Source organism: Saccoglossus kowalevskii, chromosome 3 (genome assembly GCF_978046115.1).
Source record: "Saccoglossus kowalevskii chromosome 3, keSacKowa6.1, whole genome shotgun sequence".
Classification (NCBI taxonomy): domain Eukaryota; kingdom Metazoa; phylum Hemichordata; class Enteropneusta; family Harrimaniidae; genus Saccoglossus; species Saccoglossus kowalevskii.
This window is the reverse complement of record NC_140643.1, coordinates 5,915,939-5,929,690: the sequence shown is the minus strand read 5'-3', so window position 1 is coordinate 5,929,690 and position 13,752 is coordinate 5,915,939.

Here is a 13,752-nt window from a genome sequence, read left to right as displayed (position 1 = left end):
GTAATGTCAATTAATTTTAGTAGAAAAACATGGAAATTTAGGCATGTTTTCAAGTTCATGAACATTTTTCCAATTTCTCTATTATTTTTGGAGATCAAGTTGGTGATGACGTCGGCACATAGTGGGGTTTGACCTGTTAACGTACCGTGAAAAATCGTACAAAGTAAACGCAAAGTTGTGCAAAGTGATTGGAAAGTTTGTAGATATATTTGTATGCTTGACCTAACTTGTTGGTATATAGAAACCCGCAGTTGTAAAGTCAAATAAATGAATAAAAGCGAGATGAAAACAGCCTATATAAGCAGAGTATCACATGAGCTGTCTGGCCGTAACATTGAAAGAAAACAGCATGCAAAGTTGGTAAAAGTGTTCGAAACGTTGGCGGAGTTACATGTATATTTAACCTAAGTCATTGGAATGCCAACCCCGCAGTTAAATTTCGAAAACATTAAGTAATTGTCTGGAAAATGCCAGATATATAAGCAGATTATCGCAACTGCAAACCGCAAATCAAAGACAAACTGCTTGCAAAGTTTTGAAAAACGATTGCAAAGTTTGTAGATTCGTTTGGGAATGTTACATATGATATTATATTGACGGGTTCCATAGTCAAAAATTAGAAAACGTAAAACAATATTTCGTAAATTGCCATTAAAGTAGCGAACTATTATTCGCAGCATGTAGAGGTCATAGATCAATTCAAGAAGTTACTCGTACAAACGCTATCAGGTTTAAAACAGTGTCAAACATGAAATAGTCGCCAACTCGAGTATATTTCAAATTGCGTATCCAGTAGTTTTGGTAGGTGAAGAGACAAAGTATAAAGTCAAGCTCTATCGGGCATGGTTAGTTCTTGCATGGGAGACTGCCTGAGAAAACCACCTAGGGAAATTGTTGTTGGTTTCATCACATACATATCAAACATATGAGACAACGTTCGTGCATCTTTTTTTCACTGTAATGTCAATTAATTTTAGTAGAAAAACATGGAAATTTAGGCATGTTTTCAAGTTCATGAACATTTTTCCAATTTCTCTATTATTTTTGGAGATCAAGTTGGTGATGACGTCGGCACATAGTGGGGTTTGACCTGTTAACGTACCGTGAAAAATCGTACAAAGTAAACGCAAAGTTGTGCAAAGTGATTGGAAAGTTTGTAGATATATTTGTATGCTTGACCTAACTTGTTGGTATATAGAAACCCGCAGTTGTAAAGTCAAATAAATGAATAAAAGCGAGATGAAAACAGCCTATATAAGCAGAGTATCACATGAGCTGTCTGGCCGTAACATTGAAAGAAAACAGCATGCAAAGTTGGTAAAAGTGTTCGAAACGTTGGCGGAGTTACATGTATATTTAACCTAAGTCATTGGAATGCCAACCCCGCAGTTAAATTTCGAAAACATTAAGTAATTGTCTGGAAAATGCCAGATATATAAGCAGATTATCGCAACTGCAAACCGCAAATCAAAGACAAACTGCTTGCAAAGTTTTGAAAAACGATTGCAAAGTTTGTAGATTCGTTTGGGAATGTTACATATGATATTATATTGACGGGTTCCATAGTCAACAATTAGAAAACGTAAAACAATATTTCGTAAATTGCCATTAAAGTAGCGAACTATTATTCGCAGCATGTAGAGGTCATAGATCAATTCAAGAAGTTACTCGTACAAACGCTATCAGGTTTAAAACAGTGTCAAACATGAAATAGTCGCCAACTCGAGTATATTTCAAATTGCGTATCCAGTAGTTTTGGTAGGTGAAGAGACAAAGTATAAAGTCAAGCTCTATCGGGCATGGTTAGTTCTTGCATGGGAGACTGCCTGAGAAAACCACCTAGGGAAATTGTTGTTGGTTTCATCACATACATATCAAACATATGAGACAACGTTCGTGCATCTTTTTTTCACTGTAATGTCAATTAATTTTAGTAGAAAAACATGGAAATTTAGGCATGTTTTCAAGTTCATGAACATTTTTCCAATTTCTCTATTATTTTTGGAGATCAAGTTGGTGATGACGTCGGCACATAGTGGGGTTTGACCTGTTAACGTACCGTGAAAAATCGTACAAAGTAAACGCAAAGTTGTGCAAAGTGATTGGAAAGTTTGTAGATATATTTGTATGCTTGACCTAACTTGTTGGTATATAGAAACCCGCAGTTGTAAAGTCAAATAAATGAATAAAAGCGAGATGAAAACAGCCTATATAAGCAGAGTATCACATGAGCTGTCTGGCCGTAACATTGAAAGAAAACAGCATGCAAAGTTGGTAAAAGTGTTCGAAACGTTGGCGGAGTTACATGTATATTTAACCTAAGTCATTGGAATGCCAACCCCGCAGTTAAATTTCGAAAACATTAAGTAATTGTCTGGAAAATGCCAGATATATAAGCAGATTATCGCAACTGCAAACCGCAAATCAAAGACAAACTGCATGCAAAGTTTTGAAAAACGATTGCAAAGTTTGTAGATTCGTTTGGGAATGTTACATATGATATTATATTGACGGGTTCCATAGTCAAAAATTAGAAAACGTAAAACAATATTTCGTAAATTGCCATTAAAGTAGCGAACTATTATTCGCAGCATGTAGAGGTCATAGATCAATTCAAGAAGTTACTCGTACAAACGCTATCAGGTTTAAAACAGTGTCAAACATGAAATAGTCGCCAACTCGAGTATATTTCAAATTGCGTATCCAGTAGTTTTGGTAGGTGAAGAGACAAAGTATAAAGTCAAGCTCTATCGGGCATGGTTAGTTCTTGCATGGGAGACTGCCTGAGAAAACCACCTAGGGAAATTGTTGTTGGTTTCATCACATACATATCAAACATATGAGACAACGTTCGTGCATCTTTTTTTCACTGTAATGTCAATTAATTTTAGTAGAAAAACATGGAAATTTAGGCATGTTTTCAAGTTCATGAACATTTTTCCAATTTCTCTATTATTTTTGGAGATCAAGTTGGTGATGACGTCGGCACATAGTGGGGTTTGACCTGTTAACGTACCGTGAAAAATCGTACAAAGTAAACGCAAAGTTGTGCAAAGTGATTGGAAAGTTTGTAGATATATTTGTATGCTTGACCTAACTTGTTGGTATATAGAAACCCGCAGTTGTAAAGTCAAATAAATGAATAAAAGCGAGATGAAAACAGCCTATATAAGCAGAGTATCACATGAGCTGTCTGGCCGTAACATTGAAAGAAAACAGCATGCAAAGTTGGTAAAAGTGTTCGAAACGTTGGCGGAGTTACATGTATATTTAACCTAAGTCATTGGAATGCCAACCCCGCAGTTAAATTTCGAAAACATTAAGTAATTGTCTGGAAAATGCCAGATATATAAGCAGATTATCGCAACTGCAAACCGCAAATCAAAGACAAACTGCATGCAAAGTTTTGAAAAACGATTGCAAAGTTTGTAGATTCGTTTGGGAATGTTACATATGATATTATATTGACGGGTTCCATAGTCAAAAATTAGAAAACGTAAAACAATATTTCGTAAATTGCCATTAAAGTAGCGAACTATTATTCGCAGCATGTAGAGGTCATAGATCAATTCAAGAAGTTACTCGTACAAACGCTATCAGGTTTAAAACAGTGTCAAACATGAAATAGTCGCCAACTCGAGTATATTTCAAATTGCGTATCCAGTAGTTTTGGTAGGTGAAGAGACAAAGTATAAAGTCAAGCTCTATCGGGCATGGTTATTTCTTGCATGGGAGACTGCCTGAGAAAACCACCTAGGGAAATTGTTGTTGGTTTCATCACATACATATCAAACATATGAGACAACGTTCGTGCATCTTTTTTTCACTGTAATGTCAATTAATTTTAGTAGAAAAACATGGAAATTTAGGCATGTTTTCAAGTTCATGAACATTTTTCCAATTTCTCTATTATTTTTGGAGATCAAGTTGGTGATGACGTCGGCACATAGTGGGTTTTGACCTGTTAACGTACCGTGAAAAATCGTACAAAGTAAACGCAAAGTTGTGCAAAGTGATTGGAAAGTTTGTAGATATATTTGTATGCTTGACCTAACTTGTTGGTATATAGAAACCCGCAGTTGTAAAGTCAAATAAATGAATAAAAGCGAGATGAAAACAGCCTATATAAGCAGAGTATCACATGAGCTGTCTGGCCGTAACATTGAAAGAAAACAGCATGCAAAGTTGGTAAAAGTGTTCGAAACGTTGGCGGAGTTACATGTATATTTAACCTAAGTCATTGGAATGCCAACCCCGCAGTTAAATTTCGAAAACATTAAGTAATTGTCTGGAAAATGCCAGATATATAAGCAGATTATCGCAACTGCAAACCGCAAATCAAAGACAAACTGCTTGCAAAGTTTTGAAAAACGATTGCAAAGTTTGTAGATTCGTTTGGGAATGTTACATATGATATTATATTGACGGGTTCCATAGTCAAAAATTAGAAAACGTAAAACAATATTTCGTAAATTGCCATTAAAGTAGCGAACTATTATTCGCAGCATGTAGAGGTCATAGATCAATTCAAGAAGTTACTCGTACAAACGCTATCAGGTTTAAAACAGTGTCAAACATGAAATAGTCGCCAACTCGAGTATATTTCAAATTGCGTATCCAGTAGTTTTGGTAGGTGAAGAGACAAAGTATAAAGTCAAGCTCTATCGGGCATGGTTAGTTCTTGCATGGGAGACTGCCTGAGAAAACCACCTAGGGAAATTGTTGTTGGTTTCATCACATACATATCAAACATATGAGACAACGTTCGTGCATCTTTTTTTCACTGTAATGTCAATTAATTTTAGTAGAAAAACATGGAAATTTAGGCATGTTTTCAAGTTCATGAACATTTTTCCAATTTCTCTATTATTTTTGGAGATCAAGTTGGTGATGACGTCGGCACATAGTGGGGTTTGACCTGTTAACGTACCGTGAAAAATCGTACAAAGTAAACGCAAAGTTGTGCAAAGTGATTGGAAAGTTTGTAGATATATTTGTATGCTTGACCTAACTTGTTGGTATATAGAAACCCGCAGTTGTAAAGTCAAATAAATGAATAAAAGCGAGATGAAAACAGCCTATATAAGCAGAGTATCACATGAGCTGTCTGGCCGTAACATTGAAAGAAAACAGCATGCAAAGTTGGTAAAAGTGTTCGAAACGTTGGCGGAGTTACATGTATATTTAACCTAAGTCATTGGAATGCCAACCCCGCAGTTAAATTTCGAAAACATTAAGTAATTGTCTGGAAAATGCCAGATATATAAGCAGATTATCGCAACTGCAAACCGCAAATCAAAGACAAACTGCATGCAAAGTTTTGAAAAACGATTGCAAAGTTTGTAGATTCGTTTGGGAATGTTACATATGATATTATATTGACGGGTTCCATAGTCAAAAATTAGAAAACGTAAAACAATATTTCGTAAATTGCCATTAAAGTAGCGAACTATTATTCGCAGCATGTAGAGGTCATAGATCAATTCAAGAAGTTACTCGTACAAACGCTATCAGGTTTAAAACAGTGTCAAACATGAAATAGTCGCCAACTCGAGTATATTTCAAATTGCGTATCCAGTAGTTTTGGTAGGTGAAGAGACAAAGTATAAAGTCAAGCTCTATCGGGCATGGTTAGTTCTTGCATGGGAGACTGCCTGAGAAAACCACCTAGGGAAATTGTTGTTGGTTTCATCACATACATATCAAACATATGAGACAACGTTCGTGCATCTTTTTTTCACTGTAATGTCAATTAATTTTAGTAGAAAAACATGGAAATTTAGGCATGTTTTCAAGTTCATGAACATTTTTCCAATTTCTCTATTATTTTTGGAGATCAAGTTGGTGATGACGTCGGCACATAGTGGGGTTTGACCTGTTAACGTACCGTGAAAAATCGTACAAAGTAAACGCAAAGTTGTGCAAAGTGATTGGAAAGTTTGTAGATATATTTGTATGCTTGACCTAACTTGTTGGTATATAGAAACCCGCAGTTGTAAAGTCAAATAAATGAATAAAAGCGAGATGAAAACAGCCTATATAAGCAGAGTATCACATGAGCTGTCTGGCCGTAACATTGAAAGAAAACAGCATGCAAAGTTGGTAAAAGTGTTCGAAACGTTGGCGGAGTTACATGTATATTTAACCTAAGTCATTGGAATGCCAACCCCGCAGTTAAATTTCGAAAACATTAAGTAATTGTCTGGAAAATGCCAGATATATAAGCAGATTATCGCAACTGCAAACCGCAAATCAAAGACAAACTGCATGCAAAGTTTTGAAAAACGATTGCAAAGTTTGTAGATTCGTTTGGGAATGTTACATATGATATTATATTGACGGGTTCCATAGTCAAAAATTAGAAAACGTAAAACAATATTTCGTAAATTGCCATTAAAGTAGCGAACTATTATTCGCAGCATGTAGAGGTCATAGATCAATTCAAGAAGTTACTCGTACAAACGCTATCAGGTTTAAAACAGTGTCAAACATGAAATAGTCGCCAACTCGAGTATATTTCAAATTGCGTATCCAGTAGTTTTGGTAGGTGAAGAGACAAAGTATAAAGTCAAGCTCTATCGGGCATGGTTATTTCTTGCATGGGAGACTGCCTGAGAAAACCACCTAGGGAAATTGTTGTTGGTTTCATCACATACATATCAAACATATGAGACAACGTTCGTGCATCTTTTTTTCACTGTAATGTCAATTAATTTTAGTAGAAAAACATGGAAATTTAGGCATGTTTTCAAGTTCATGAACATTTTTCCAATTTCTCTATTATTTTTGGAGATCAAGTTGGTGATGACGTCGGCACATAGTGGGTTTTGACCTGTTAACGTACCGTGAAAAATCGTACAAAGTAAACGCAAAGTTGTGCAAAGTGATTGGAAAGTTTGTAGATATATTTGTATGCTTGACCTAACTTGTTGGTATATAGAAACCCGCAGTTGTAAAGTCAAATAAATGAATAAAAGCGAGATGAAAACAGCCTATATAAGCAGAGTATCACATGAGCTGTCTGGCCGTAACATTGAAAGAAAACAGCATGCAAAGTTGGTAAAAGTGTTCGAAACGTTGGCGGAGTTACATGTATATTTAACCTAAGTCATTGGAATGCCAACCCCGCAGTTAAATTTCGAAAACATTAAGTAATTGTCTGGAAAATGCCAGATATATAAGCAGATTATCGCAACTGCAAACCGCAAATCAAAGACAAACTGCTTGCAAAGTTTTGAAAAACGATTGCAAAGTTTGTAGATTCGTTTGGGAATGTTACATATGATATTATATTGACGGGTTCCATAGTCAAAAATTAGAAAACGTAAAACAATATTTCGTAAATTGCCATTAAAGTAGCGAACTATTATTCGCAGCATGTAGAGGTCATAGATCAATTCAAGAAGTTACTCGTACAAACGCTATCAGGTTTAAAACAGTGTCAAACATGAAATAGTCGCCAACTCGAGTATATTTCAAATTGCGTATCCAGTAGTTTTGGTAGGTGAAGAGACAAAGTATAAAGTCAAGCTCTATCGGGCATGGTTAGTTCTTGCATGGGAGACTGCCTGAGAAAACCACCTAGGGAAATTGTTGTTGGTTTCATCACATACATATCAAACATATGAGACAACGTTCGTGCATCTTTTTTTCACTGTAATGTCAATTAATTTTAGTAGAAAAACATGGAAATTTAGGCATGTTTTCAAGTTCATGAACATTTTTCCAATTTCTCTATTATTTTTGGAGATCAAGTTGGTGATGACGTCGGCACATAGTGGGGTTTGACCTGTTAACGTACCGTGAAAAATCGTACAAAGTAAACGCAAAGTTGTGCAAAGTGATTGGAAAGTTTGTAGATATATTTGTATGCTTGACCTAACTTGTTGGTATATAGAAACCCGCAGTTGTAAAGTCAAATAAATGAATAAAAGCGAGATGAAAACAGCCTATATAAGCAGAGTATCACATGAGCTGTCTGGCCGTAACATTGAAAGAAAACAGCATGCAAAGTTGGTAAAAGTGTTCGAAACGTTGGCGGAGTTACATGTATATTTAACCTAAGTCATTGGAATGCCAACCCCGCAGTTAAATTTCGAAAACATTAAGTAATTGTCTGGAAAATGCCAGATATATAAGCAGATTATCGCAACTGCAAACCGCAAATCAAAGACAAACTGCATGCAAAGTTTTGAAAAACGATTGCAAAGTTTGTAGATTCGTTTGGGAATGTTACATATGATATTATATTGACGGGTTCCATAGTCAAAAATTAGAAAACGTAAAACAATATTTCGTAAATTGCCATTAAAGTAGCGAACTATTATTCGCAGCATGTAGAGGTCATAGATCAATTCAAGAAGTTACTCGTACAAACGCTATCAGGTTTAAAACAGTGTCAAACATGAAATAGTCGCCAACTCGAGTATATTTCAAATTGCGTATCCAGTAGTTTTGGTAGGTGAAGAGACAAAGTATAAAGTCAAGCTCTATCGGGCATGGTTAGTTCTTGCATGGGAGACTGCCTGAGAAAACCACCTAGGGAAATTGTTGTTGGTTTCATCACATACATATCAAACATATGAGACAACGTTCGTGCATCTTTTTTTCACTGTAATGTCAATTAATTTTAGTAGAAAAACATGGAAATTTAGGCATGTTTTCAAGTTCATGAACATTTTTCCAATTTCTCTATTATTTTTGGAGATCAAGTTGGTGATGACGTCGGCACATAGTGGGGTTTGACCTGTTAACGTACCGTGAAAAATCGTACAAAGTAAACGCAAAGTTGTGCAAAGTGATTGGAAAGTTTGTAGATATATTTGTATGCTTGACCTAACTTGTTGGTATATAGAAACCCGCAGTTGTAAAGTCAAATAAATGAATAAAAGCGAGATGAAAACAGCCTATATAAGCAGAGTATCACATGAGCTGTCTGGCCGTAACATTGAAAGAAAACAGCATGCAAAGTTGGTAAAAGTGTTCGAAACGTTGGCGGAGTTACATGTATATTTAACCTAAGTCATTGGAATGCCAACCCCGCAGTTAAATTTCGAAAACATTAAGTAATTGTCTGGAAAATGCCAGATATATAAGCAGATTATCGCAACTGCAAACCGCAAATCAAAGACAAACTGCATGCAAAGTTTTGAAAAACGATTGCAAAGTTTGTAGATTCGTTTGGGAATGTTACATATGATATTATATTGACGGGTTCCATAGTCAAAAATTAGAAAACGTAAAACAATATTTCGTAAATTGCCATTAAAGTAGCGAACTATTATTCGCAGCATGTAGAGGTCATAGATCAATTCAAGAAGTTACTCGTACAAACGCTATCAGGTTTAAAACAGTGTCAAACATGAAATAGTCGCCAACTCGAGTATATTTCAAATTGCGTATCCAGTAGTTTTGGTAGGTGAAGAGACAAAGTATAAAGTCAAGCTCTATCGGGCATGGTTAGTTCTTGCATGGGAGACTGCCTGAGAAAACCACCTAGGGAAATTGTTGTTGGTTTCATCACATACATATCATACATATGAGACAACGTTCGTGCATCTTTTTTTCACTGTAATGTCAATTAATTTTAGTAGAAAAACATGGAAATTTAGGCATGTTTTCAAGTTCATGAACATTTTTCCAATTTCTCTATTATTTTTGGAGATCAAGTTGGTGATGACGTCGGCACATAGTGGGGTTTGACCTGTTAACGTACCGTGAAAAATCGTACAAAGTAAACGCAAAGTTGTGCAAAGTGATTGGAAAGTTTGTAGATATATTTGTATGCTTGACCTAACTTGTTGGTATATAGAAACCCGCAGTTGTAAAGTCAAATAAATGAATAAAAGCGAGATGAAAACAGCCTATATAAGCAGAGTATCACATGAGCTGTCTGGCCGTAACATTGAAAGAAAACAGCATGCAAAGTTGGTAAAAGTGTTCGAAACGTTGGCGGAGTTACATGTATATTTAACCTAAGTCATTGGAATGCCAACCCCGCAGTTAAATTTCGAAAACATTAAGTAATTGTCTGGAAAATGCCAGATATATAAGCAGATTATCGCAACTGCAAACCGCAAATCAAAGACAAACTGCTTGCAAAGTTTTGAAAAACGATTGCAAAGTTTGTAGATTCGTTTGGGAATGTTACATATGATATTATATTGACGGGTTCCATAGTCAAAAAATAGAAAACGTAAAACAATATTTCGTAAATTGCCAGTAAAGTAGCGAACTATTATTCGCAGCATGTAGAGGTCATAGGTCAATTCAAGAAGTTACTCGTACAAACGCTATCAGGTTTAAAACAGTGTCAAACATGAAATAGTCGCCAACTCGAGTATATTTCAAATTGCGTATCCAGTAGTTTTGGTAGGTGAAGAGACAAAGTATAAAGTCAAGCTCTATCGGGCATGGTTAGTTCTTGCATGGGAGACTGCCTGAGAAAACCACCTAGGGAAATTGTTGTTGGTTTCATCACATACATATCAAACATATGAGACAACGTTCGTGCATCTTTTTTTCACTGTAATGTCAATTAATTTTAGTAGAAAAACATGGAAATTTAGGCATGTTTTCAAGTTCATGAACATTTTTCCAATTTCTCTATTATTTTTGGAGATCAAGTTGGTGATGACGTCGGCACATAGTGGGGTTTGACCTGTTAACGTACCGTGAAAAATCGTACAAAGTAAACGCAAAGTTGTGCAAAGTGATTGGAAAGTTTGTAGATATATTTGTATGCTTGACCTAACTTGTTGGTATATAGAAACCCGCAGTTGTAAAGTCAAATAAATGAATAAAAGCGAGATGAAAACAGCCTATATAAGCAGAGTATCACATGAGCTGTCTGGCCGTAACATTGAAAGAAAACATCATGCAAAGTTGGTAAAAGTGTTCGAAACGTTGGCGGAGTTACATGTATATTTAACCTAAGTCATTGGAATGCCAACCCCCGCAGTTAAATTTCGAAAACATTAAGTAATTGTCTGGAAAATGCCAGATATATAAGCAGATTATCGCAACTGCAAACCGCAAATCAAAGACAAACTGCTTGCAAAGTTTTGAAAAACGATTGCAAAGTTTGTAGATTCGTTTGGGAATGTTACATATGATATTATATTGACGGGTTCCATAGTCAAAAATTAGAAAACGTAAAACAATATTTCGTAAATTGCCATTAAAGTAGCGAACTATTATTCGCAGCAAGTAGAGGTCATAGGTCAATTCAAGAAGTTACTCGTACAAACGCTATCAGGTTTAAAACAGTGTCAAACATGAAATAGTCGCCAACTCGAGTATATTTCAAATTGCGTATCCAGTAGTTTTGGTAGGTGAAGAGACAAAGTATAAAGTCAAGCTCTATCGGGCATGGTTAGTTCTTACATGGGAGACTGCCTGAGAAAACCAGCTAGGGAAATTTTTTTTGGTTTCATCACATACATATCAAACATATGAGACAACGTTCGTGCATCTTTTTTTCACTGTAATGTCAATTAATTTTAGTAGAAAAACATGGAAATTTAGGCATGTTTTCAAGTTCATGAACATTTTTCCAATTTCTCTATTATTTTTGGAGATCAAGTTGGTGATGACGTCGGCACATAGTGGGGTTTGACCTGTTAACGTACCGTGAAAAATCGTACAAAGTAAACGCAAAGTTGTGCAAAGTGATTGGAAAGTTTGTAGATATATTTGTATGCTTGACCTAACTTGTTGGTATATAGAAACCCGCAGTTGTAAAGTCAAATAAATGAATAAAAGCGAGATGAAAACAGCCTATATAAGCAGAGTATCACATGAGCTGTCTGGCCGTAACATTGAAAGAAAACATCATGCAAAGTTGGTAAAAGTGTTCGAAACGTTGGCGGAGTTACATGTATATTTAACCTAAGTCATTGGAATGCCAACCCCGCAGTTAAATTTCGAAAACATTAAGTAATTGTCTGGAAAATGCCAGATATATAAGCAGATTATCGCAACTGCAAACCGCAAATCAAAGACAAACTGCTTGCAAAGTTTTGAAAAACGATTGCAAAGTTTGTAGATTCGTTTGGGAATGTTACATATGATATTATATTGACGGGTTCCATAGTCAAAAATTAGAAAACGTAAAACAATATTTCGTAAATTGCCATTAAAGTAGCGAACTATTATTCGCAGCAAGTAGAGGTCATAGGTCAATTCAAGAAGTTACTCGTACAAACGCTATCAGGTTTAAAACAGTGTCAAACATGAAATAGTCGCCAACTCGAGTATATTTCAAATTGCGTATCCAGTAGTTTTGGTAGGTGAAGAGACAAAGTATAAAGTCAAGCTCTATCGGGCATGGTTAGTTCTTGCATGGGAGACTGCCTGAGAAAACCACCTAGGGAAATTGTTGTTGGTTTCATCACATACATATCAAACATATGAGACAACGTTCGTGCATCTTTTTTTCACTGTAATGTCAATTAATTTTAGTAGAAAAACATGGAAATTTAGGCATGTTTTCAAGTTCATGAACATTTTTCCAATTTCTCTATTATTTTTGGAGATCAAGTTGGTGATGACGTCGGCACATAGTGGGGTTTGACCTGTTAACGTACCGTGAAAAATCGTACAAAGTAAACGCAAAGTTGTGCAAAGTGATTGGAAAGTTTGTAGATATATTTGTATGCTTGACCTAACTTGTTGGTATATAGAAACCCGCAGTTGTAAAGTCAAATAAATGAATAAAAGCGAGATGAAAACAGCCTATATAAGCAGAGTATCACATGAGCTGTCTGGCCGTAACATTGAAAGAAAACAGCATGCAAAGTTGGTAAAAGTGTTCGAAACGTTGGCGGAGTTACATGTATATTTAACCTAAGTCATTGGAATGCCAACCCCGCAGTTAAATTTCGAAAACATTAAGTAATTGTCTGGAAAATGCCAGATATATAAGCAGATTATCGCAACTGCAAACCGCAAATCACAGACAAACTGCTTGCAAAGTTTTGAAAAACGATTGCAAAGTTTGTAGATTCGTTTGGGAATGTTACATATGATATTATATTGACGGGTTCCATAGTCAAAAATTAGAAAACGTAAAACAATATTTCGTAAATTGCCATTAAAGTAGCGAACTATTATTCGCAGCATGTAGAGGTCATAGATCAATTCAAGAAGTTACTCGTACAAACGCTATCAGGTTTAAAACAGTGTCAAACATGAAATAGTCGCCAACTCGAGTATATTTCAAATTGCGTATCCAGTAGTTTTGGTAGGTGAAGAGACAAAGTATAAAGTCAAGCTCTATCGGGCATGGTTAGTTCTTGCATGGGAGACTGCCTGAGAAAACCACCTAGGGAAATTGTTGTTGGTTTCATCACATACATATCAAACATATGAGACAACGTTCGTGCATCTTTTTTTCACTGTAATGTCAATTAATTTTAGTAGAAAAACATGGAAATTTAGGCATGTTTTCAAGTTCATGAACATTTTTCCAATTTCTCTATTATTTTTGGAGATCAAGTTGGTGATGACGTCGGCACATAGTGGGGTTTGACCTGTTAACGTACCGTGAAAAATCGTACAAAGTAAACGCAAAGTTGTGCAAAGTGATTGGAAAGTTTGTAGATATATTTGTATGCTTGACCTAACTTGTTGGTATATAGAAACCCGCAGTTGTAAAGTCAAATAAATGAATAAAAGCGAGATGAAAACAGCCTATATAAGCAGAGTATCACATGAGCTGTCTGGCCGTAACATTGAAAGAAAACAGCATGC